The sequence below is a fragment of the Centroberyx affinis genome, unplaced genomic scaffold (genome assembly GCF_046629955.1).
Source record: "Centroberyx affinis isolate AG114_WGS23_722 - 3 ecotype Tasmania unplaced genomic scaffold, CSIRO-AGI_Caff_v1 ptg002185l_1, whole genome shotgun sequence".
NCBI lineage: Eukaryota > Metazoa > Chordata > Actinopteri > Beryciformes > Berycidae > Centroberyx > Centroberyx affinis.
The window spans coordinates 196,801-224,797 of NW_027280493.1; the positions used below are offsets into that span (position 1 = coordinate 196,801).

At 43.5% G+C, this 27,997-nt stretch overlaps 1 pseudogene; it reads right to left on the bottom strand.

Moving 5' to 3' along the window:
- Positions 1–573: 573 nt before the first annotated feature.
- Positions 574–27,986, bottom strand: LOC139655026 (neuronal membrane glycoprotein M6-b-like; annotated as a pseudogene).
- Between the last annotated feature and the right edge of the window lie 11 nt (positions 27,987–27,997).

A 27,997-nucleotide genomic window follows, 5' to 3' on the forward strand; every position in this document is an offset into this window, starting at 1 on the left:
AAAAGGAGAAAAAACGATGAGCGCAGAAAAAAGAAGAGAGAAGAAGATCATAGTAGTAGTACCTGGCATACTTTTGTGAGAGAGAGAGAGTATTAAAAAAAACAACAACATTCGTACACATTCGCACAATATATTCATATTCATATATATATGCATATAAAACACCAAAAAAAAAAAAAAAAACGGAGGAAGTTAGTTGCTGCCTGGCTTCCCTGGGGGTTAAAGCAGACAGTGAGCGAGTGGTTTTTTTTTTTAGGCTGTTAGGAGCTGTGGAGCGAGCTGGCCGCTGGCTCGGGGGGGAGGGGGGGAGGGGGGGAGAGGGGGGGGGCGGGCCGTCACAGCCGGGCCGCCGCCCCGAAAAAAGCACAGAGGGAGGAGGAGGAGGAGGAAGAGGAGACGCTTCTGAATTGATGTACCTGAGCTCGACCGACACGGGGGAACTCTTCCGATCTGAAGCACCTGCCTCCGTTTGGGACCTGCCATCGCATTCCCGATTCCTCGATTCTCTTCCCACAACTCTACGCGGAGGGCTAACAGACTTCGAACGAGGGAAGAGGATGGAGAATCGGGAGTTCGAAAGAGGCCGGGCGGGGCTATCAAACATGACGGAGGTGGTTTGTTTGGACAGAGGGAGGGTTCAGGTAGTGGAGGGTGTTAGGGGTCATGGGGATGGGGGTGGGGGGGGTTAAGGTGTGGAGAGGAGGATGGGCGAAGGCGGAGGAGAGGGAAGGGGATTGGTCTGTCCTTATGAGTAGGAGGAGGAGTTCTGGCCCTCCTTGGAGCGCGCCTCGGCCTCCAGGTCCTGGTCGTCCTTGGTCTTGATGTCCTGGTACTCGTGCGTGGTGACGGCGCCCTTCAGGTAGGCCCAGTTCGCCCCCAGGATCATCAGGTAGTGGATCTGAGGAGAAACCGAGAGTGGAAGTGGGTGAAATGAGGTTCCTTTTGATGCAGTCTTATCAAATGGGGGTCCATGTTGTGATGTAGATCTATTTGGGCATTCTTGATATGAAAAAGTTCAGGAAACCCTGGTTTGGCACATTCACACCTCACTAAAACCAGCTGCTTTTTTCTAAAACTTTATATCATCTTGCTTGAGAATGCTCTAATTACAGGTGACCAGCATGCAGTTCATCTGATAGGGACATATGGGAAGAGACAGACGGACGGTAAGATTAAACTACAATACCCAGCATGCATTTGGATAGACAAGCCTGCGAATCAAATGGCCAAATGTTCTTTCTGAGTGGCATTCTGTGTCTGATGTCTGTACAGTACATATGCAATCCTGACAGAATACAAACTGTACTGAACATTGTGGCAGAAATTCAGTGCCGTTTTCAACCAATCACACTGAAGCCAAGGCTGACATCACTGCAAATTTCCAGTTAGCATTTTGCCATTGTCTGCTCAATCACACACAGAAAGAGAGAACGAAAGACTAAATCAGTGTAACATTCAGGCATTTTCAACGTACTGATGTTTATGGAAACACTTTGAATTTAGTATAACAGCCTGCTGATCAACAGGTAGTGCACCCAACTTGGACAGGGCTACATAACAGAGTTAGTAACTGTAATCCATAAATCTACTACAGACCTGAAATACTTCACTACATAACCTTAAAGAAGAGATGTGAGCAGACAGATTCCTGTGGCACTCTGCTGCTTTTAGCCTGTTTCCACAGTTAAGGTCAACCAGGCTGCATCAATCAATTAAGCACAAAGTGTCACCCACTAAGTAAACTGATTGGATGGAGCGATCGGTAAAGGCCCCATGTGATGGACTCATTAACCTTTTGCTCTACCTACAACGAGACACACTGGAGCTGCATCTCCATTTCCCTGGACACAAAACAAAGATGTCTGCCTCCTCGGTACAGTAAAACACTGTAGAAATAGTGGCACACACACATACACACACACACAGGCAGGCTACAGGGCAGAATTCCAGCCCATAGGATGACATGCTCACAAGCATGAGAGGCAGCGTTACTATGGCGACCGATAAGCACGCCATGGCAACATGCATAATTTCAGCGCATTATCGGTGGCATCATGAAAAGCTTACCAATGCGATGACAGTAGCACCGGCGCCAGCAAACGCAACGATGTAGAGATGGTAGGACAGGTAGAACTGTGAATGAAAAGATAAATTCTCTGTTAGTGAGGAGAGGAGGAGAGGAGGAGAGAGGAGAGGCGAGGAGGAGAGAGGAGAAGAGGAGAGGAGACGGGGGGGAAAGGGGAGAGAAGAGAAGAGGAGGAGAGAGAAGAGAGGAGAGGAGAGGAGGAGAGAGGAGAGGAGAGGAAAGGAGGAGACGAGAGGGGGGGAGAGGAGAGGAGAGGAGAAGAGAGGAGAGGAGAGGGGGGAGGAGAGGAGGGGGGGAAGATGAGAAGGGAGAGGAGATGGGAGAGGAGAGGAGAGGAGAGGAAAGGAAAGGAGAACAAATGAAAGGAAAGGAGGGGATGAGAGGAGAGGAGGAGAGGGGAGAAGAGAGAAGAGGAGAGGAAAGGAGAACAAAGGAAAGGAGAGGAGAGGGGGAAATAGAGAGAGACAGTGGAGAGGGAAGGAAATGAAAGGAAGAGAGATGAGGAGAGCAGAGAAACAGTGAGCAGAGAAGAGAAGAAGTAGAAAAAAGAAAGAAAAAAAAGAAGAGGAAAGGAAAGGAAAGAAAAGAAGAGTTGACCCGTCAGCCCGGTCTCACCTCGCTGGTGTTGCAGATATCTCCCAGTGTGGCTCCACAGGCTTTCCCTGGTGTGGCGTTCCAGGAAATAACACCTGAGGACCAAGAGAGACCAAACCACTCAGGACTGATCTCACTCATCTGAGACCAGAAGACTCTCCCTTTCCCTTTAAAAGAGGACCCCCCCCCCCCCCCTGTTCTTCATTATTCATCACCAAAAAGAAAGAAAAGGAGCAACTAAACTGTGTAACATGTACTTTGACAAAGACAATATGTCAAAAGGCATGCGTTTTTAACAATAAAGAAAGCCATTTTAAGAGTAAATATGTTGAATTGTTCAAGTCTCCCTGTTCCACTTCCATCACCCAAACAATTTGCTTTATTTGATTTCATTTACTAAAAGGTGCCTGTGTAAGTAAATCAAAGACCATGTTCGCCAAAAAAACCCCACTATTTTTGGTGCAGAGGGGGAAACAATTGTGAGAAACACTGGCATTACAGGGTGAAAAATAAGACCATTAATAACTGAATTTAAGACATTTTAATACGTTTTATGACCTTAAGTTTCTTTTTTCAGACTTTTTAAGGACCCGCGTGAACCCTGTTGTTATTAATTGAGCCATTTTTTTCCCTTAAAACACTGATTCATTGACAAACTGAAGAGACATCTGTGCTTTTGTATTTATTTGTGTGGGTGGAAAAGGCCAACCTGGTGCCCCGTCCTGGCTGGGGTCCTGGCCCGGCACCACCACAACTATAAGCTCTGCCAGTAATTGGGGTTAATGTTTTATACAGTATAGTGCAGTACGACTGCCAGAGAAGCATATGTGATCCTCGCTCCACTTTCTAAGCAGGCCAGCTGTCCTCCGAATGTGGGTCACATACATTAGGCCACCATACAGACAGATAGGCTGATATGCAATCACAGGAGAGTGTTACTCCACTGTAATACCTGCATGATGGAGGATTTTCATGTGGAGATTCAACCAAGCTCTAAATCATCTAAATGTGTTTTTTTTTTTACCTCTTCTTGTATAGAATATCACATATAATCCAACCTGAGAGAGGAGCCGGACACAAAAATGTAATTTTGTTTAGGACTCAGGAAAGAATTACACACATTTCACTCAAAATACGCAAGGGATATATGACTATATTTTTTTTTACATTTTACACATGAAAATGTGTTTTTGCTGTTTCCTTTGAAAGGTTTTCCCTTGACTCCTATAACCACCTTTTTGCAAGCAATTTTAAAGATAACTTCATTAGCATAAAGGCATTGCTTTTTGTGTTTAGCTGATGACACACAAAGTAAACTGCTGTGTCGAGGCTGACAATCTACTCAGTAATGGTGTTGTTTGTTTATGATAATTATACTAATGTGTGAAAATTAGTCTCATAATGATTTATTGATGTTAAAGGGAAAATCCATCCTAAAACATGAACTAAAACAGCTAGTGGCGATGTACCTTGCATTTCTGCGTCTATTTTGTTGTTTGGTATTTTTCTCATTCCTGTGGTTAACTGGCTAAATGTAAACGTAGATGTTAAGATATTTGCAGCATAGGTACAATGGAGTTTGATAGCAGAAAATGTTTCAGCGATCTAAAACATCAGTGGTGAACGTCAGGTTTTGGTGTCAGTCCCTCAGAATCAAAGAGCGAGGGCTTCTTTCTAGAGCCGCCATTTTGCACCAAGAGATGTTCCACAATCACACAGGGAGAAATCCATCATAGAAGAAGAAGAAGAAGAGAGACTGATTTCTCCACCGACAGCAGCCTCAATAGACCAGAATGCAATGCAGCCAGAAGACATGCTGCATTTCGAGTAAGGGGAAATGTAAGAAATCGCTAACTGAAGTAGAATTAGACGAGGCAGATTGAGGGAAAATGGACATAACAAAAAAGTAAATCACAAATAGATAACAAATGTATCTGAGGTTGGGTTTTTGAGCCGCGTACCGTACTGCCGGACGTCCACGCAGAGGTCGGACAAGGTGATGTTGGAGGGAGACCTCATGGCGGCGCAGGTGTTCCACATGTTGAAGAAGAGGAAGACGGGGATCGCCGTGAAGCCGAAGATACCGAGGAAGGCCAAGGCCAAGATGTAGGTCAGGAACATGAACTGGAGGAGAGGGGAGGAGGGGAGGAGGAGAGGAGGAAAGGAGGAAAGGGAAGGAGAAATGAGGAGGGACAAGCTTTAAATTTCCATCTCAGCAGCAGAAAATGAGAGATTATGTATTTTCTCATCACGACTCTCACCCCAAAATGTTGCATTGCGTCTCCAAAAAATAGGTTAACATTATTCCTTAAGGACCTCCGCCCACCACACACACACACACACACACACACACACACACACACACACACACACACACACATAGATACCATGTTTAAACTAATGTTACTGGACATCTGCAGCAATTAGCGTAATCAGGCTAGAAAGGACAAACTGTGCCAGAGTTCCCCTCAAGGGCTCAACTGGGCTTTTCTGCTTTTCTGTGTGTGTGTGTGTGTGTGTGTGTGCACCAGTGTATGCGTATGTCTATTTTTCTTATGTGTGTGTACAATGCATAGATATGCAGAGGTGTGTGAGCACTTTGATGTGGTGTGTGTGTGATGGTGTGTGTACACTCGAGAGACCGACACTGCACTATGACCCTTATCCCGGCTTGTGCACACAGCCTGAAGCCTTTTTTTTTTGCCTTTACTCTTTACTCTATTCATATTTTCAAGCCTTTAGAGACTTGTGCTAGCCCACACACTGGAAAATAATATCCATCGAAGTCATTTCATCCCACACAGTATCTTAAAATCCAATTTTTCTTAAAACAAGTGAAAGAAATCTGCCAACGGGGAGATAATTTCATTTGTTTCCAATAGAAATCAACTTGTTTCATGAATTTTCTTTAATCTTTTTCCTGATCCTGGAAGAGTGAAGTGCCTTTAACCTGCTTTATTTAACGATATTGACATTTTGTTCCTGGAAAATTCCTGAAACAAGCGAACAAGTGGAGGCTAAACGGCTTGTTCAAATGGAGTGTAACTGGGGCAATGGGCGTGCTGATGTGCAGTGATAATGGACTGTGTGTGTGTGTGTGTGTGTGTGTGTGTGTGTGTGTGTGTTGACATACGAAGGCGGTGATGCAGCGTCCGCAGACGGTGGTCTTGAAGTCGCTCTGCAGCTCCTTCTTGACGGCGCTGGTGGTGTAGAAGCCCTCGGCCAGCAGAACGATGGCGTAGACGAAGAAGAAGGAGGCGATGCCGTAGATGATGTACTGGAGGATCTGAATGAATCCTGCACACACACACACACACACACACACACACACACACACACACACACACACACACACACAGACAAAGACACAGAGAAAGACACATACACAGATACAGATAGACACACACATGTACACACACACACAAAAAGGAAGAGACAATATTTCAGCAAGATTGAACCTTAAACAAGTGTTAGGGCACACACACAAAAACACAAATATTTGAATATGTGTATTTAACGTTTTTCAGCTTGACCACAACACATTTATGAGCTTATCCAAAGGATTTTTGAAGGGTTTCTTCAGCCCAAAGGTTGTAGAAATATCTCATCTTATAGCGGAACATGTGATCCTCCCTCATTTGAATTTACAACATGAAAATCCCCATAAATTAGAGTTACAAGGTTTTCACCGGACAGCAGCAATGCGGCATTGTCGGCTCCAAATGGCAGTGAGAAGTAACTGAATCTGAACTTCGATACCCAGAAATCCTGTAATGTGAGGTCAGTAAACGTCACACAGCTCGCTCATGTTTAACATCCCAGCCGCTCTGTGATGTTTTATACCAAAGAAAACCAAAGAGACAAGAGAGGAAAACATCTAACATTGGTGAGTCCAGCTTTCTGTCAATGCTGTTTAGGAGACAGTTTGGATTTCACTCTAAAGATTTGATTTGTCACTTACTGTAGACAGAGAAGTGTCCATAATTTGAGCAAACAGCATCTCAATTAGTGGAGATGGGACGCTCTCCTCTATTGCAGCCCCACTTTGTGATTTAGGCTGATGAAACAGGTGTATTTTTTACAGAAAATCTCGCCAAGTGCGGCTTTAACAAATTATATTTGGTGGATGCTTTTATCCAAAACACCTTACAGTGCTTCAGCTACATATCTTTCTAAGACAGGCCGTCCCAGCGGGAGTCGAACAAACCCCCCCCCCCCCCCCCCCCCCCCCCCCCCCCACCCTGACTTACACCATGGTGAGGGTGGCGTGGTCGCTGGTCACCCTGGAGAAGTGGTTCTCCAGCATGGTCAGGGTGCCGGTCAGCGCTACGTGGCCGCACCCGCAGAACAGAGCCACGCCCGAGAAGCAGAGGATGGTGGCCACCAGGGAGGCGTAGGGCACCCCGCCCAGACACTTGATGCAGCACTCAAAGCATCCTGCAGGGGGAGGCAGAGAGAGGGGAATTAACCACAAGGCTCTTCTGTTGCTTTCCTTTGCTTTCATTTGGGCTGCGGTGGCCCTCCGCAGCTGGAGAAATAAGAATACAATGGAAATGCATCAGCTGGCCTTATTGCTCAGCCAGTTGGAGCACAAGTGTATCTGTGTCAGGACAGCAAATGAAAGAAAGAACAAACACAAAGAAGCTGAGAGAAGTAAATCATGAACTCTTGCTCCTTATGTAGTGCAGATTTGAAAGCAGATGATTGGCGTAAAACTGTTTGCAATCCAGTCTTATGTTTTTAAATGAGCAGGAGGAAGGTGGACTAAAGAGAGAGATGATGCTTGATAAAAAGGTTTCCATATGAAAAATTCACAATACGATTATCTTGACCAAAATTATCTCGATGTACGATATTATCTCGATAATTGAAAAGATGAAAACTTTAAAAACGATACTGTAATATGCTCCAGTTACTTAAAACCTAATTTATCCTACCAATCACAAGACATTTGACTATTTTCTTAAAAAACAACATGATAAAATGCTGGTTTAGCTTATAGAAACTGTAAGGACAGTTTTAACAACACAAATAAAAACCCAAATAACATCTAAAAGTCTCAAATAAAATGCTACTGACCTAGATCAACTTTAACTCAGTCAGTAACATGAATATAACAATGATGACAGACGGCGGTGTCATAACCGTTATATGTTTATTACCGCGATATATAGTAATACCGGTTATGTCCCATCCCTAGTGTGTACAACAGGCATTTTTCCCCCATTTCTGTTTCATTAAATGTGTTCAAAAACCTACGTGGAAGTTCAAACTGGTAAGAGGAATTAAGAAGCCGCAGTGTGGGATCCTCACCGCCGTGCTCGTCCCTCAGAGTCTACAAGAGAGGAACAACACTTCTCCCTGTCAGCCGTGTCAACCATCTAATCATAGCAGCTCTCCCAGTTAGTGTGCGCACTCTTTGAGCTCTGCCGGGAGTGCTGAATATTACATGTGAGCCGCTCACATCCAAACCATCTCCTCTAAGAAGACTTCTCTCTCCCTCCCTCTGCCTCCCTTTTGTCTTTAAAGAAACATTTGAAAACTATTTTTTTTTTTCTCTCACCAGATTGCATGAATAACTCATGATCTAATTCTAAATAAATAATTTCAAAATAGATGACTTGAGCCGTTTTTCTAGGGCACGGGGAGAAGTGACATGGAAGTGGCGCTCGTTAGGAGTCGAACCCCGTCAGATACTTCTTCTTCTTCTCTGGTTTTAATCAGACAGGTGGAAAATGAGAATAAGCCTGACTTGCGCTACTCATGGTACTGCTGCCCTGCATAATTTAGCATGGGTTTCAATACAATTTAAAAAATCTGTATTGAAAGAGGAATATGACATGATAATTGCAAGAGAGACCAAAGAAGAACAGGCTAAAATTGACCTATTTTCATTTTTTTCCATCTTTCTACAGCCTGTCTCATTTTTTCACAAAGTGACTCCAGAATGATGATGAACGATCAAAATTTGTCCCTTGTGTTCGAGCAATTTCTGCCGAGCGATGATGACGAATTATGAAATTCTGTTTTCCATTAGCTGTGGCGGCGCGTGAAGCTTCCCAGTGAGTCATGAGCTCGGCCTGTGTGTGTGATACAGGTACGGGAAATGTTTTTTTTTTTTTTTTTTGCTTTGTGTGTTGGCGATGCGCGCTGGATGGATCCTCCCAAACAGGCAGGCAGCTCCCATCACAGTCAAGAGGATAAAAGGAATGAAAAGGAGGAAAAAAAAAAAACACATTATATCGAGCGCAAGAGTTGCATCTTATATAACGGGCGTTAAAAATAGCTCCTCCGGCAAAGCAGGAAGTTACTTAAAAAAAAAAAAAAAAAAAGAATTGAACTGTCTTGTGTGTGCCACTTTGCTGTTTCCATGACAACCTGCTCCAATTGGCAACTCTGAAGCATCATTATTTCATGTTCAGACATTTTTTGAATGTAAATGCCCTTTATTTGATTAGTAAAGCCATGAAAAAAAAAAAAGGATTGACCACAACACATATCCTGCGAATTCTCCCTCTGTGTGCGCAGTGCTGCAGAACTTTAGATTGATACTAGCTGTTAAGATTACACACACACGGTGCCAGTAAAGGTGCTGTGTGATATATATGTGGCGAAGGATCCTGTGATACATGAGAGAGATTCACTCGAACCTGGTGAGAAATCACACAGGCAGGAGCTGAGACCCCGTGTCAGTTTGCATCAAGCTCAAACTAAATCAATAGCTTCTGACAGCCGATGAGACTGAGACCTAAGTGATATCCTTCCAGATAAACCATCTCGGTTTACACACACACACACTCTACACTGGGCTTTCCCAAGCTCGGTTTGGGAGACACCATGAAAACAGGGTCATCACACAAAAATCCTAATAATAATGATATCCATTTGTTATTTTTGAAAAGAAAAACTACTTCCAGTCTTTTTCTGAATTGCACAAAAGCCGCTGTGCAAGCCAGGCACAGCTGACACTGACCGGCTTAAAAGAGCAGATTGATTTCTGCCCCCTGAGGGGTGAAGCATCACTGGTGCACTTGGTAAGATATTGTCGCTGTCTGGTGAAAACCTCACAACTACCAATTTTGGTGACTACATGCTCTTCTATAGGCTGAGAAAATTCTACAACTCTTGGGTTTTTGAAGCCTTTGCAAAACCAAGTAGATCAATTAAAAAATGGCTGGTGGTCAAGCGAAAGACAAGGCTGCTTTTCTTAGTTCCTGAAAAGTTGATGAGGTTTTCACCCGACAACAGCAATATGTTATCTGCACGCTCTGAAGGAATACCATTTTCTTGTATTTTAAAGGCCTTTTTTTATTTTCTGACCCCTGAACTCCTTGCACACACTTGAGCGAATCAAAACCGAGAGCTGAATCTAAGATGCAACTGTTCCCCTCTCATAAGTGTGCTGCTGCTGATGAAGACTCTCATTCGTTGCATAACGGAGCGGAGGCCCGTTGCATAATAGATCCAAATCCTATTAATGTTAATGAAGGAGCGAGGCTGGGGAGAGGTGGAGCTGATAAGGCCCTGAGCCCAGAAACAGGCCAGGCCACCGGGGGCTGAAATGGACTCACCGGTCGATTTATGACAACCGGGGGGGGTGTTAGGAGCCTCAATGACACTCTATCCTGTGAAACAAGGTCCAAGGTCCATGTCATTTAGTATTTTAGTCTTGAAAGTGAGTAAAATCTACCAAGCGGGTGTGATAATCCCACTTGTTTCAAATGCAAATCAAGAATTTCCTGATCCTGAAGTGACGTTATCTTGATACCAGCGGAGTGATGTGCCTCATTTCAAGGTATTCATAGTATTCCCATGATGTCACATTGCATTGCCCCTACCAATATGCTGCTTTAGCATACACACAGCTCATTGGCTGCAGCTGCCATCTGATTACAATCACCTGTTATTTTCAAGACGTGTGGTGATGGAACAGAACACTTTGAATTGTCACTTGTTTCAAGAAAATCCTTGAAACGGCCCTAGAAACAAGCAAAATTACTAGATTTTGTTCACTTGTTTTAAGAAAAACTGGATTTTTGAGATAAAATCCAAGCTTAAATGACTTGTTAAGACAGATATTTATTTGCAGTGCAGTCTGTCCTCTGCCTGGCCCCGGCTTCATGGGTGAATTCACAGGTCCCTCCCTGGTTTTAAACAGTGAAAAGGCCCCTCATCCGGTCTGCCCGCGGCTACGCCTGCTGACTGTTTGTCAGCCGCAGTTTAAAAGTGCGCTAATGGGAAACAGACAGGCTGGAGCGGTCAGCCCCGGCCGGCCCTAATGGAAATCAATGGGCTATTCATTAGAGCAGAGTTTAGGTGACACAGTGAGGCTGGCCCATCGCTCTCACTTCACCTCGCTCTGTCTCGCTACCTCTGTCTCTCTCTCTCTCTCTCTCTCTCTCTCTCTCTGTCTCTCTCTCTCCCTCAGGTGAAATATGACTGCAAGGCCACAATAAACTTACAGTGAGACAGCCGGGGTTCATCGGCGCGACCCTGGGCAGTATGTCACGCTCTTGTTACGATGCTGTATCACGTTACACACTCAGACCCAAGAGCCAATAGGTTGTGACACTGTTTCTCAACCCAGATCCAGGGCTTGTGTGGGACGTTCATGTGCATTAGTTCTAATATGATCTCTTATTTTGTATTTTTTTTAGGCTGTCTGGTGAAGGTGGCAACGCCGCTGCTTGGCAATATCGAAGAACAAAACGTTTGGGAAATGTTGTTTTATAGCGGCTTAGGTGAGCAGCTGAAAAGCCAACGATTTGATAGATGAGGGCTGCAATTAAGGATTAACTTCCCCTGCTGTTAAAGCCTATTCTCCTAACAAAAAAAGATATGTGATTGGAGCAGAATCGGAGAATGTTCCCCTGCTTAAATGAGGATTTCAGCTGGCGGCCGTGGGTGACAATCAAGCAGTGATGGTGGGAGAGAATCATAATAGATTCCTGTTCTTTTTGTTTTCTCTCTTTTCTGCCAGTGAAAAATGGCAAGAGTTTTCCTGATGGCGAACTCACCAGACACTTCCAGCACAGCGGTTCAGCTGTCAAGATCCTCAGCCCACTGCTTTGTGATGCCAGGCCAGGAAAGAGGGAGAGAGAGAGAGAGAGAGAGAAAGTGAGAGAGAGAGGAGAGATGGAGGGATAAAGACAAAGAGCGAGACAATGTGAGGGAGGGAAATGAAAAAGACAGGGAGAGATGAAGACATGGAATTAGAAAGAGAGGAAGAGACAGGGTGGAGAGAGAGAGAGAGGTGAATGTGAAATGAGAGGAGAGAGAGAGAGAGGGATGAAGACGGAATGAGAAAGGAGACAAGACAATATGAGGGAGGGAAAAGAACAAGACAGAGGCATTTGAAAAGAGAGGAAGAGAACGGGTGAGGGAGAGAAATGGAAAGAGAGAGAGAGATGAAGACAAGGAACAAGAAAGAGAGGGAGAGATAGAGCGAGGGTGAAGAGAAAAGAGTGATGAAGATTGGGAATCAGATGGAGAGAAAGACACAAAGGGATGGAGGGAATGAGAGTGAGAGAGCGAGCGAGGGAGGACAGGAAAAAGCGAGAGAGGGATGAAGACGGAGGAGATGGAGGACAGAAAGAGACAGGAGGATGGAGGAAAGGGAAGAGAGAGATGAAAATGAAATGAGAGAGGAAGAAAGGGCAAGAGTAGGAGAGAGAGAGAGAGAGAGAGAGAGACAGAGTGGGATAAAATCAGGAAGCAAGGATGGAAGGGCAAGAAAATGTGAGCGAAGGAATGGAAAGACGGAGATGAAGATGCAATTAGAAAGAAAGAAAGAGACTGGGAGAGGGAGAGAATGAGAGAGAGAGAGAGCGAGAGAGGTAGAGGTGAATGGAGGTGAAGACAGAGAGAGAGAGACATCGATTTATACACAGAGAGCAGAGGAACAAAAGGGAGCAAGAGAGAGAAGAAGAAGAAGAAAGAGGCAGAGCGAGCAAAGAAGAAAAAGAAGAAGAAGAGAGTGTGTAAGCGAAAAGCAGTTCTTGGCCCCGGGGCCCGGCAAATAGCAGTTGCCATGGCAACGTGTTACCCACGACCCAGTTCAGTGGTAGCGTAGTCCTTTGCAGCCGCTTCGCTCTTCTCACACACACACACACACACACACATTTCACTCTTCACACACATTCACACACACACACCACACACACACATACACAAAAGTAGAGTGATGTAACCTCAATCAAAACCCAAAGGTTTCTAAACGGTGGCAGTCGACCCCGAACAAACCAATAAACACATTATGTGGTTTAAAAGCATTTGAAGCAACGACAACAGAAGGTTTTCAATGGTGTTTCTGAATGTAAAAAAAATAGGTTTTCAATGGTATTTCTGAATGTAAAAAAAAATGTTTTCAATGGTATTTCTGAATGTAAAAAAAATGTTTTCAATGGTATTTCTGAATGTAAAAAATTGGATTTCAATGGTATTTCTGAATGTAAAAAAACAGGTTGTAGTAGATGATGCAAGTTAGGGCTGGGCAATATATCGATATTATATCGATATCGGGTTAGGGTTTTGGATATCGTGATATGGCATAAGTGTTGTCTTTTCCTGGTTTTAAAGGCTGCGTTACAGTAAAGTGATGTAATTTTCTGAACTTACCAGACTGTTCTAGCTGTTCTATTATTTGCCTTTACCCACTTAGTCATTATATCCACATTAGTGATGATTATTTATCAAAAATCTCATTGTGTAAATATTTTGTGAAAGCACCAATAGTCATCCCTACAATATTGTCGCAATATCGATATCGAGGTATTTGGTCAAAAATATAGTGATATTTGATTTTGTCCATATCGCCCAGCCCTATTTCAAGCTTCTTACAGTCAGTTAGTGTAGAGAGAGATACAGATCCTCTCAAATGGTGGGAGGAACATGAAATTGTCTTTCCAGCACTGAGCCACCTGGCAAAGAAGTATCTTTACATACCAGCCACCAGTTCCCCTTCTGAAAGGGTTTTCAGTTGCATGTATATTTTAAAACAGGGAAGGAAACCCTGTCTTTACATTTTATTTTGATCACAGTCTCGTTTTAATAAAAGCGCTTGAGACATCTCATATGTAGCTTTGACTTACAACTGAACATTTAGCCCACTTCGTAGAAAATACCGAGATATATAACGTGTATCGCCATTCAGCCAAAAAATACCGAGATATGATTTTTGGTCCATATCGCCCAGCCCGAATGCAAGTAGCTCTATCCATATTCTTCGCTAAGGTGATCTGTTTTGTTTTTTATACAACTGGGTCAAAAAGAAATTCTACTGTTTGACATGAGCGAGAGAGAGAGAGAGAGAGTAAAAAAAATAGATGGGGAAGAGAGAGAGAAGAAGAGAGATAGAGGCAGAACGAGATGGAGAGAGAGAGAGAGAGAGATAGACTGAGACCTGCGCTCCTTTTTTTTTTTTTTTTTTTTTTTTTTGGCTGAAATCTTTTTTACTCTACTTGATACATTTCCAAGGGGATTTTGTGACTCACACACTGACATTATGCAACGTTACACGGCATCGACAGTCCTGGCAGTTAATGATTTGTCAGAAACTGTACAGCCAAACAGCACGAGATGATTATCCCCAAAACTCACTACACACACTACACATCTGGGTACTAATTACACATCTTTGTTAAAGCATAATATCTGTGTTTTTATAAGTTTGTGCCAGTCATCTAGGTCGCCCCTCTCCTTTCCATTCCTCCTGGTTTGTCTGCACACAGTCAGCATAGTTGGAGATATCAGCGCTCGTTTTCCTACTGCAGAAGAAGACATCTGCTGCCGTTCATTCTTGTACAGAATGAAAAACAACTTCCGAAGCCTTCATTTGGTTTTGTTTCCATTTTATTTAGTCGAGTGTCTTCATATCAATGTGCGCACGATTCAGAGGCCTCTCATTGGACCGGAGAATATTTCAGGCTCGTTGATTGGATGTCATGATGTAAACATAGGATGTAGACAAAACGCTGACATTGTTTGTGGTTATACTTTACACTCTGCTCTGGAAGAAATGGAAGTCTCCTCCAGGAAATAATCCCTCAAAAACACGTCGCCTCTAAAACTTTTATTAGTCACATCCATGTCTTTTTATTTGGGGCGCCTTCATTAGCCGGGACAGCAGTTAATGTCAAGCTAGGTGTGACATTGTAAAGTTATCCTTTAATAGCAATTATCACTTGTCATCTGTTGATGTCTATAATATTACCTGATACACCGTTTAGCTTTGGTACCATCGATTTCTGTCCTGTCATGCCTATAAAACAGATTTAAATATAACTGAGAAAAGAAGAGTGATAAAGAGCATTACATCGACTCTCCTGTCAGGTAATGATTTGCCATAAACTGTACAAGCCAGTGGCACAGCGTGATTATCCCCGACTGTTACTACGCTCAGTGCATCTGCCGAGGAATAACAGCCTTAATAAAGCTTTGTGAATATTTCAACGGCCGGTCTGGTCCCTGCCCGGGGCGCTACTCCAATTTAGAAGTGCCGTATTCATTATGGGGCAATTTCCTCACAGTGCATTGTGGGTAGGTTCCCAGAAGAGCAGTGGCGGAGGACCTACAAGAGAAAGAGAGCGAGCGAGAGAGAGAGACAGAGAGAGAGAGAGAGAGAGAGAGAGAAAGGCAAGGTGTGGGAAAGAGAGAGAGAGAGGCGGTGTATCTCCTGATGAACTAATTGAAATGGCCGCTGCCTTCTTTGGATGAGCTGCAGATGAAAAAGAAGCCCCATCTGTTTGACAAGAGCAGACCACAACACACACACACACACACACACACACACACACACACACACACACACTTGCATGAGCTGCTGTTGTGTGAAAACGTTGTAACTCAAACTTTGGTGATTTTCATGTTTTCACTTCAGCTGAAGGATTACATTGCTCCTCTATGGGTTGAGAAAATTCTCCCACCATTTGACCTTTTGAAACCTTTTTCAAAACCCCATTGTATAATATCATAAATGCACTGAAATCAAGCTAAAAACAAGGCTGCTCCTGAACACACGAGAACGTAAACACAGGAATACACTGTTTATTTCCCCTGTTGCGGCGCTTGATGCACGATCAGGAGTATCAAAAGTATTTTCCACACCTGAGGAAAATACTTTTGAACACAGCATTTCGCTTCATTTCCCGTGATAAATCATTTTCAACTCCGTTCCTTCGCTCATCTCCCCTCCTCAGACGGAAACAGTCATCTGAAAAACAACACATTATCGGGGGCCGAAACGCTTCCAATAATCGGCTTGCTCGCGGTGTCGATCAAGACCCGACAATATGCTCCACGCCAGGTAAGAGGATCATCACCGCTCCCCACCAGAAACCCTTTTTTTTTTTCTTTTTTTTTTTCCCACGGTACATAACTGACCCTAATCTTCTGTTTGTGAGAAACCCTTGGCTGGTTGTGCAGCTTTATGAAGGCCGGGGGGGGCCACAAGGTCAGCATCTGCCCGGGCGTAATTGAGCGTTATGAAATGAACGGCTCTCAAATCCCGTTCTCTGCTGGGTGATCAATACTTTTATCCCACTGATCTGCAGGAGTTCAGGCTCGCTCCCTCCTGCTGTTCCCCCCACCCATCCTCCATCCTGATCTCTCTCTCTCTCTCTCTCTCTCTCTCTCTCTCTCTCTCTCTCTCTCTCTCTCTCTCTCTCTCTGTGGCCAATCTGGGCTAAACTCTGACAGCTGGGCAACGGACTCAACTCCCAAGACACACACACACACACACTCACACACACACTCATACATATTGAATGTACAAAGAAATTACACACAATTAAATATACCGAAGCACAGATGGATCGTACACTAGAGGGGATGCTTGTGTACAAAATGCATTCACACACACACACACACACACACACACACACACACACACAGGGATGCAAACAAACAAACACACACACGCAGGGACATAAATTCCTCATCTGGCATAAATTACTGTATAAGCCTGTTTACATGTTTATATCTGAACCGCCATGTTCAGCGGGGGCGCCTCTGCATGCCAACGACATAAATCACAATCAGTAAAACTTTCACTCAAACATTACAAGACAAAAAAAAAAACACTCCCAGAAAACGATTTCGGTTTGTTTCGCTCAATTAACAAACAGCTATTGCTCACGTTTTCTCTTAAAGACCCAAATTTACGCTCTGCGACATCAAATATTCACAAGCATTTCCTCGTCTCTGCGCTCCTACTCATCTCCCCGGTGTGTGTGAAGGCCGGCTGAGCTGCAGCTGGAGTGCTTTCACACTCCTCCGCTGCCTGGGAGGAGGAGTGCAGCGTAGTGAGGCATCGCTCCCGTTCACCAGGCACAGATTCACCTGCGAGGGCCGACTACAGGCAGAGCCGCACTGCAAAGAGTTTCACTCGTTTTGAGCAAAATGATTGATAGCGCACAATTAAAACAAATAATGTCACTTTTTAAATGATTTCAGTGAAGTGAAGTCCTTGTTTGAGAGCGTTTTTACAGGATCGATCCTCTGTTTTTAAGCAATAATGAGCGATGAATTTGAGATTTTTTTCCCCACAATGGATCAACAGAACTCTTAAAACCGATCTCCCAAACTGAAACAACAGCTACAATAACTATAACTATAACAACAGTAACTATATTACACACAATGCAATTATGAATTTGTTTCTTTGAGAATACTTGTGTACTGTACACATTCCAGCATCTTGCTCAAGGACACTTCAACAGGGATGGACGCATTGGCTATTGCTGGACAATTATAGAACAGTTTTCTCGACCCCACCAGGCCGTCCCGTCACTTACATGCATTTACAGTATTTTCTAATCCTGACTATGTGCATCTTACCCACCCTGCAACCTAAAAACCTTCGGAAGACTCTAATCTCCTAGTCCGATTAAACTGTGAAGGTGCCGGTCCTGATGGTAGCCATGAAATTCCACTCCCACTTACTGTAAAATTGTGTTTTTTTGACGCGTAATCCAACAGCTGACAACACTAAGTCTGGTAAATGGAAGTTAATGACCGACCTGGGTCAAAGTGTATTTTAAGTCGTTTTCACAACAGCTTGCACATGCCAGCCTGTGGCGGCACATGGATGGAGTTTTATTCATTTTGGGACTCTTCAGTGTTTTTTCACAGAAGCAAAGTGGGGACAAAGTGCGGCTAAGAGGAGGCTAAGAAAGTAAGAGATTGACCAAAATGACAGAGAGAAACCTGTAATGTGCGGTAGGATACTTGGGGTGCAGAAGACTTCAAGAAAGTTTGCAAAACCTGGTACATCTTCAAGGAATCCTATAACTTGGGGTGCAATATCATACAATCTGATACAAGGAGGCTCTCTTCGTTTCCTTTTGGTTATTTCGTAAAATCAGGCGAGCTCAATTAATCGCAGAATATCAGAGGAGCTTAAACCGACATCAAACATGAAAGGATCTAAACCAAGATGGCAGCAAGTCCACTGACCTCCTACACTCTCTTCTCTTCAGAGTCAAAACTCTCTTCCTCATAATCAGCCCTCTCTCATCCCCCTCCCTGCTCTCTAAATCTTCTCTTTTTCAAAAGCATCATCGCCGCACCTGTCCTGCGCCGCGATCGGCCGACTCGGCGGAGCGCAAGGAACGCTTTTAGTCGCCGAGTCCTGTTCCACCAAAATGTAAAATGGCCCCTCTGGCCAGGAGTACGGTGCCGTCTAAGGCTCAGCGGTTACGCAACCAACTTGGCTAATGTCACTTTCCCTGAGATGTCAAAGAAGTCGGCGGCCCTCCCATGGCCCCTTTGCCTCCACTCCCCTCTCCCTGATGCGATTATGGAGATTCACTTTCCATTGGCCTCAGGGGCTGGGCGTACATTTTGTGTGTGTGTGTGTGTGTGTGTGTGTGTGCGGTTGGATGGTGCGGGGGTCTAAACGAGCGTGGACTCTCGAATATGATTTACTGTGGAGAGTCTCATTTACTGTAGCACAAAAGCACTTTATGTGTAGGCTGACTAATATGTGGAATATAAACTTAGTCCAAATTACACGGTTAGGAGTTTATTGTGATTATTCAGCAAATGATGCGGGAAGCAGAGTGAACCGCAGCTTAAACTGCAATGAAGGTATGAAAAAGGGAACAATTTCTTAGAGAGTTTTGTGCTAGATAGCAAAAAGATTTGCTATAATTCACCATTTTTTCTCGGGCTGTTGATCTTTCATTAGCAATTCAGTGTTTCATATTCATTCAGCGGTGGAGAGCCACCACCAACGAAAAAGCCAAGCATAAAATTGGCTAATGTTTACAATTACATCTTCTATCATCATAAATTATCCAGATAAGAACAGTTTCATCGCTTTAACCTGCAGTTGAACCAAAACCGGGACCAGAACAGAGACAGACCTGAAACCCAAAACCAAAGTGACCCGCGACCACCGGTGCAACAAAACATTACAGGCGGAGCAATTTATTGATGTCAGTCATGGCTAATGATGACGAGCGCTAATCGGCATCAGGCGGTTTATGGGATATGGATGAGAGGAGCAGATTGGGCATCAGTGGGTGATGGAGGAAGGCCAGAGGAGGTTGGCATCGCTCAGGAACAAGGCATGCTGCGCCAACCTGCCACTCGCTGCTATTCATATACCCACTGTAGACTAATGTAGACGCACAGTGCAAACACAGGGGCAGTGATGGGGGTAATGCATTACTCTGTGTCTGTGTCTCTGAGTACTCTGATTACTACCTAGTAACTTAACATGTTTTCAATTCTTGCAATGCATTATTACTTACTTAAAAACTAGAATGGCGTCACTATTATTTTCCTTCCATACGGTTTTATTTTTGTTTGCGTAAAGTAGAAAAATTGAAAGTCCTGCTGCAGTCTGTGTATGCTTGATCTACATGAGATTGGCTTCCTGTTTTAAAAACAGAGCGATAGTCTTCCGTTACGCTTGAATGATCGAGCAGTAGATGTGTCATTTCAACATCGCGTCTCTGCTTTAGCTCTCATATGGCCCAGCCTTCTGCGGCTAAGTATAGCCCAGCGTTAGACCAAGCAGTAAATACATTATTACATATTTAAACAATGCATAAACAGCTGTAAATATCAAACATATGCACCAGAGCAGTCCATTACATGTAGACTACAAGATAATGTTTTATTTCTATCATACACCCTGCAAGACGTAGTCTAAGATGTCTATTAAACTTTCAATTTTGAACCCTATGTGGCCTCATTTTAGCTCAGATGTCTATAACCATTTAGATGATAATTTAGACCATTTTAAACGGCTAAACAACAGAAAATTGCTCAGTGGGGTGGCAGCAAAAGCCACATTGCTAGCATGTTTTGAAGTGGGTAACGCAAAAGTACTCTAACATGCTCTCTTTCAATAAGGACTAACAATGCAGTTCAAGGTAAGTAACAACGCAAAGTAACTCATTACTTTTAAAAGGGATTTTCCCCAGCACTGCATACATGCAGTGCAGGCAATGACACACATATTGCTTGCCTTGTGAACATGCAAATAGAGGAAGCGCTTTTAAATGTAAATGTGAGCGCAGTGTGAGGAGTGAGAGAGCTGAATATGAAGACACAATAGCGCACCACATGGTCTCGCCCACACATGTGCGCACAAAAATAGAGCTTTTCCTTCAGCGCAACCATTGCACCGACATAGACATTCCCCTGAACGGCTCCTGGTCATTGACACGTAAACAAATACAAGTGCACACACAAACACACACACACACACACACACACACACAAACGCCCACACACACACACACGTATCCAGATGGAGGCTGACAGCATGCTTTGGGCAAATGGCTTCAAATGAGGAACACATGAGCCTCTCCCTGTGTGACGGCTTTCACATGCTCTCGCAACCTCATACACCTTCGGGGCGAGAGGAGAATAGTCGAGGGGTGTGTGTATGTGTGTGTGTGTGTGTGTGTGTGTGTGTGTGTGAAAGACAGATAACCAGCAAGAGAGGTAGAGAGAGAGGAAAAAAGACATAGAAGAAAGGGAAGGGAAGGAAAGAGAAAGAGGCATGTTAGGTGTAAGGATGGAAGGCATAAGCTCTTCAAGTAGAAGACGGATAGGAATAAAAGCTAATCTATTTGAGCGTGTGTGTGTGTGTATGTGTGTGTGTGTGTGTGTGTGTGTGTGTGTTAGAAAGAGAAGCAGCTGCATAATTATAGTCCGCCCCAGTGGAAAATGTCCCCTGAAGAATCGGCTACTATTACAGTCAGCCTTCCCACTGCTGGTGAAATTTCTAGAATTTCGTGGAAATTTGGGAGGTGTAGTTTGTGTGCCAGCTCTAAAAGTCAGTCTGTCTCATCGTTTAGCAAGTTGAACATTTTGAAACGTACGTGTCAGCCATAGAAAATGATGCCTAGCGTGGGTAAGAATGGTTTAGCCAGGGAAAAGATGCGAGCTGTTGCTTTTTCTCTATCTTACTGCCTCAAACAGAGATTCTGTTAGCTGTGTTAGCTTAGCATAGAATTACGGTTATTTGCTTCTTCAGTTAAAACATTTTATCAGTGGTTTTCAATAAAGCACACTAATACAATATTATTCATGTTGGTTAGCAGTCTTTTACCGAATGTTCTGTTTGTGGAGTTTGCTAGCTTTAGCTAGCATGGAGAAACCAGAGGCAGAGAGGAAGTACTTTGGCTCTAACATCAAATACCTAAACAGGTAAAAAGGCCTTATCAGAGCATGCTCTATTAAGGCCTGTTTACCTCTTTGACTAGGCTGAAAAGTTTGCATATTTGTTGACATAGCCAAAATAAAGTGGTGAAATTGAGATTAGTCAAATTCATCCTGATGATCTGTGTGTGCTACCTGTTTTTACCTTTGGGATGATGAAACTGACTTTGGTCAAGCACCACAAGCAAATACTGGGTAGGCGCATCCTTTCATCGATCTAGGAAGTATTTTGGTATTGCTTTGTGCCGTTAGCTGTGCTAAAGTAGTAAATGATGAACATTACCAGTTTTTGCACTCTACATTATTACGAACTGAATAATAAGTGGCTTTCTGCTAACTTACAATCTTTAAACGCCATTTAGAGGAAGCTGGATGCCATTTGTGTGTGTTGGAGTGCATTGCATTGCCCTGTAAAGTGGATTACAAGGCAGAATAACATTAAACATAGGCAACATGGACAAGAAAATCCATTTACTATTGAACCAGAACAGCCAAGCCACCACTCGGCACACCTAGTCTTGTTTTAAATTCACTGTCCACTTTTCCACAGCAAAGCCATTGCATTTCCACGACCAGAGGTAACGTAGCGTAACTAAAATGAAGAAAAACTTCCAATAATAAATAATCAGACCCACATGAGTGCTTGATCCTGAATTGTTATGCCACATTTCTCTCCTTTATTGTCATAATTATTCCTCCTTCATTGTTTTTGTTCTCGACATCCAAGAGCACCTGCGGATACCTGAAGCATCTTTAAGTATTGTTTAGCCCATTTGAAACAACAGCACTACTGATAAAGCAAGTGAAAAGAGTCACACATCTTTTGTCTTGGAGAAAAACTGCAGTAATGAGTTCGCCCAGTTTGGTAAAATCTTTCCACTTCTCTGAGCTGAAAAGCAGCACAAATGTTCCAGAAAGAAATTTAAATCTTACATCATCACTCTTGGAAAAGTCGTGGAATTTGATCTTATAGGCCCAGGTTGGGGATCCTGTACAAAAACCCTAATCTCAGTTCCAACAAGGAGAATAGTCCAAACCACAGGAGTAACTATGATAACCAAACTGCCCCTGCCTTCTCCCTCTCCCTCTCTCTCTCTCGCTCTCTCTCTCTCTCTCTCTCTCTCTCTCTCTCTCTCTCTCTCTCTTGCTCTCTCTGTCCCACCTCATCACCCAACTGATGCCCATCAAACAACATTGCTCCACAGGTGTTGGCCTTCAGAGGCGAGGCCACAACCTGGACTCAGCTGGTTTGTATTACCGGTGCTTTTGTTTTGCCCGACACTCAGATGACTTTGAACTTCCCCAGCCTCCCTGCAAAATGTGTCCCACATGGTATCTTCCTGGCTTAGGCGATTTCCTCTTCCTGCAGCATCACTACTGCTCAGTGTAGGATTCGGTAACACCATGGCAATATGCAAATATAACAAAGATTACGACATAGATGCATATGAATGGTAATCAGACCTCGAGTTTAGAAGGATATTATGAAAAAAAAAGTCAATTTTCTAACCCTCTTTCCAGCTACTGCAGAAAGTAAGTGACGAATTGGAAACTAGATTTTTTTTTTAAACTGTGACTAGGCTGAACTTTCCTTTCCTCCTCTCCTGTGAACCTACAACAACTCACTGCCTAAATCCACAGACGAATGCAACGTACAGCAATGCACTCCAGTGGCATTACGATGTTTCGGAGCCATGTTACTGGTCAAACTGGGAAGTAAAAGGTGGCAAGTTCAAGTCACAACCGATTTGGCCATGTGATGCAATTACAAATCGATCTCCAGCTCTACCTCCTGTCAATCCAAACAGTCGGAAACGCATTGCTTTAATACGCTAACGCAGTGAGAAAAACTTAAAAGGTGATTAAGAGGAGATATGTTTCTGGGTGTTGAGTGTTCAGAGGCAGCGAGTGTGACCGCTCTGTCCCTCCACGCTGAAAATTCGACAAAAACCTTCGCCTCTCCAGACGATGATGTAATCTCTCACGGTTCTGATCTGAACATCATACCCAAGGACGGCGAGCCAGCGCTGTGTTATGTAAGAGTGGGCACACACACACACACACACAAGGGAGGAAGGTGTGTGTGAACAGGCCAGTCATTTCAAACAAAGGATTGATTTAGATAGACAGACAGACAGACAGACAGACAGACAGACAGACAGACAGATAGATAGATAGATAGATAGATAGATAGATAGATAGATAGATAGATAGATTCCAGAGAGCCAGTGCAACTTTAAATACACCCACGACTGCTCAAAAATGCTCAAAGCAGCTTTACACAGGCCATTGAAAGCACATTAGAAGTAAAAATGTATAAAACAATGTCTGCAGTTCACCTGGGAAATGCTCGCTATCTCTGATCAAAATATCTCACACTAATGAAATCAAACATAATTGTACCTCTGATGGCACAAGAGAGGTTGGTGTCTCTTTATCTGAGTCCTGAGCACAGTGCACGTCTATAGACGTACAGATTAGAGATTATACCAAGCAATCAGGCAAAAAGATCAATCCGTATTCCCTCCCCACTCCTCCAGGATTATAAACCCGGCCTGTGTTCTGTGTTCATTGTTCATTTTCCAGTTTATAATTGCTCTTGGCTCAATGTCATGCAGAGACACCGGAGAGAGACGCTCCTCTCTGTGAGCATCCGCAATCAAGAACGCAGGCTCTCTGTTTAGCGTAATTAAGGTGCAGCCGCTACTAATGAACGCGGTCTGTACTGCAAAAGTGTGAACACGTGTCCTGTGATGTCGGTGCATGCTGGGAGAGAGAGCGCGCCGCTGCCCGCAGAGCAATATGTTAGAAATACGGCCGCGCTAGATTAAAGCCTAAAATTAGAGGCCCTAAAAGTGGTCTTGTGTAGCTCAATGGGGCTCAATTCCCATTACGGCCGCCTATGCTAGAAATGTACGCACCCATGGTACTGTAAAGTGCTTTGGATGAAATTGGCTACCAAATGGCACAGGTTCTGTTATGTAAAACATTTTAGAACTGAGATTTTCCGATTTGTTAAGGCTAAGATGGGAGAAATACAGTCATAGCATTCAGACGACAGAGCAGATGTTTGGAAATTGTCATTATATTGAGCTTAGAGGTTCTGAGTAAGTCAGTGTTAGTAAAACTTGGGGTTGCTGTGCGGACTTGGACATACTTGTCAGATGAAAGGTAGAAAACGTCTCTTTTGTAGCTTCAAATTTCAGGGTTCTAGTTTTCATAAAGTGGCCCCTGAGGGTGACAATGCTTTGACGTGGCACTCAGTCCCCAAGCAGAGAGAATTGTTCTCTGGTCTGTTGAGTGCAAAAAGTTTTGAGTGTTACTGGGTTACTGATCACTGGAAAAAAACACCACCTTTGCCAGCCAGCACTTTGCACATTCCCTTACAGTACAGGATTAGATGGGAGGCATTCTTGGAAACTGAGCTCGGAAAATACCAGAGGATTCTCTGATGGTTTGTTTTGCTTCGAATGCTTTTGATTGTGTCGTGCATTTGGGAATAATTATTTTATACACCCAGTATTTTTTCCCAAAACAATACACTACCAGTCAAAGTTTTAGACACATGCATTTTTCATTATTTTTACTATTTTCCACATTTTATAATTATAGTAAAGACATCAAAACTATGAAATAACACAGATGCAATTATGCAGTGACCAAAAAAGTGTTAAACAAATCAAAACTATCTTATATTTTAGATTCTTTGAAGTAGCCGCCCTTTGCCTTGATGGAAAGGCAAAGGCTTTGGAAAGAAATTCATACAAAGGCATCAACTTCACTATTTATATTTGTCTAAGAAACACATTTCAAGCATTTAAGCATAAACCTTTAGATCAAAATGGCTTTAAGATAATGAAAAACATTCAATCAGGTGTGTCCAAACTTTTGACCGGTAGTGTGTACATCTGCTTTAAAAGGGAAACGTGTCACACCAAAGCAAAAGAAGCAGCAGTGGCACACACAGACCCAAGCCTCTTACACGGCTGCTCTTGCCTTCTTGCCCCCACTGTAAATCTTCAGCATCTTAACGGATGCTATAAGCTGATGGTCACATTCCAGATGTCAAAGGCACACACAAGTGATTGCACCGACAAATAGGCCATCCTCAAATCCAATCTATCTCGGTAGGCTGGTGTGGGTGGACTCAGTTGTGCAACATCACACCTGGAGCACAGCAGTCCAGGCTGCAGAAGTTGAAGTGGGCAAAAAACGCCAGGACTCGCCGCGGTAAATTGATTGGTGTAAAGTAAAATGGTGATAATGGAGTTCAAAGGGTTAATTGCTACATGTAAAAATGCCTGCTCTCTCAACTATCCTGATTCAAACAGGCTCGCCCACTCTGTCCATTGAAATTCTATGACCTGGGCTCTCATTGGACACTGGCCGATGCGTAGCAGCGTGCCTCAGGAGAGGATGATGTAATGTCTTTTTAAAAAATCACAGTTGAGGGACACCCCACTCTTCTGCACCTTACGTCACATCTCCGGGAAAAAAAACAAACTCTTCCATATAGACTGTGACCTAGCGGCAGGGTCCAACTGATGCAGGAAGAATTAGTAAATGATGTCGCGATTTTAAAGAGAAATTGTAAAGAAAGGTGTAAAATAGGCCTGGCATGAGGTTAAAATGAGTTTCATCCCAAAATATCCACTATTATAAAAATGACAGCTTCTCAACAGCTGCAGCAGCATAACTAACTACAATTCATAACTGAATATTACTGAAGCTATTAGCAGAATTGTAACCGCTTTGCTTCCAAAATAGCAACATTTTGGAGGACACGGTCATGGCGTTTGGTAACACTGAGTAATTAATTCCAGGTAATAATCACTTGAGAAATTAATCTGTAGTGTTCTGAAACAAAACCCTTCGTTGTAACACATTGGCACAAACTAAACTGATGGCAAAACTGCATGACAGGAAGAGAAAAAAAAAGAAAAAAGGCAGGGGAAGCACTGTAATTAGGACATTGCTGTGAGGAGAGTGTGTGTAAAGCCCCTTAGGCCCATTAGCTCTGACTTGGTTTCAAATGTGTGTATCCTGCTCTCTGTAGCCAACAGGACCAAAAGGCGTCATGCCAGATCAGCTGCAGCACTGATTCACTGATATAGTTGTAAATATAAAAGGTGGGTGAACTTTGACCTCCAGTCAGTGATCAGTGACAAAAAACAACTACATTTACATATTTTTTTTACATCCGTATATCTCTTGTACCAGACTGACTCAACTTACCATGATGTACACTATGAACTTACACATCATAAGGATTTATATCCCACCTAAAATGTGGGTACACAGTGTTTAGGTGGGTTTATCCTCCACTACATCCCTGCTTATATGTAGGTAACCTAACATGTTGGCCATGATAGACAGCCTGTAATCACAGGGCCAACAGTGTCATCTCCAACCTGGTAAAGGTGTGATTTTACTACCGGGCCACAATAAAAACAAATCAGGTATGCATTCTGTATGGGTGTTAAGTCCTCACCGCCCACCTATGATTCACAAAGACACACCTACACTTTTCCAATACACAGATTCAATATGATGGCAAAGGTTTGGTATAATCTGGATATTGTATTTGTTAAATACTCAAATGTAATCATGGTGAATGGCATACAAAAGAAACACCACTGGTATTTTAATTTCTTTTGCATATTGAGGCACATGAAACCAGGCATTTATGGGTTTGATAAAGAATTTTGGTGTTTTTTTTGTATTATAAATCCTTAAACTAAGGCTGTGGGATGTATAGGGCGCTTATTTCAGAGCAACATCACCTTACTATTCCAATTAGAGCATCTATTGCAAAGCCAAAATTCATGTGTGTGCACCCTGATTACGTTATAATAACAGGACTGGGTGGTGGGGAATAACTGATGGACATAATAGCCATCCCTCTGCGTCAAGTGTTTCCACTGTTGATCCTTTCTTTCTTTTTTTTTGCAGGAACCTTGAATCACTGCGGTCACACAAAACACACACAGGCTTCCTATTGCAACACCCTCGACTAATCGAGCGGATAGATCAGACAGCAGGCAGATAATAATCGAAGCGGCTTGTCTCTCTCTGCGGCGAGATCTCAGGGAATGCAACAATGGATCCCTACATATAGGCTATATAGTCATTTATCTAACGCTCATTAGGTAGACACAGGGTGATGATGGTGCAGCAAAGCAAAAACAAATTGGGATTAATCTGCTCCATAAAACAGACCGTGCACCTTCCCCAACCCGACAACCCACCCACCCCCTTATATCTCCCTCCCGTCCAAACCCATCCAAACGCGTAAAATGAGCCATAAAACATATAATAATGCCTATGGATATGGGAATAATGTCGGTCGGTGGTGGCACCGGAGAGGTGTTTATTGCTTTCCAAAAAAAAAAAGGTGAGGGGCCAGTCTGAGCCGCCGAGAAAACGCCGCTATTGTGTCGCGCGCCGAGAAGCCATTGCAACTAGGTTAAACCGCTCAGCCTGGCGCACACGCTAATATCTCCAAACATTAAAAAAAAATGTAATGTCAGCGGTGGGTTTTGCGTACCTTTGCTCTCCTGCCCCTCTTCTTGAGTCTCCTCCGCGTTGGACTCCATGGCCGGCTTTGTCCCATCCATTATGGTTTTTGGTAAATAGTCT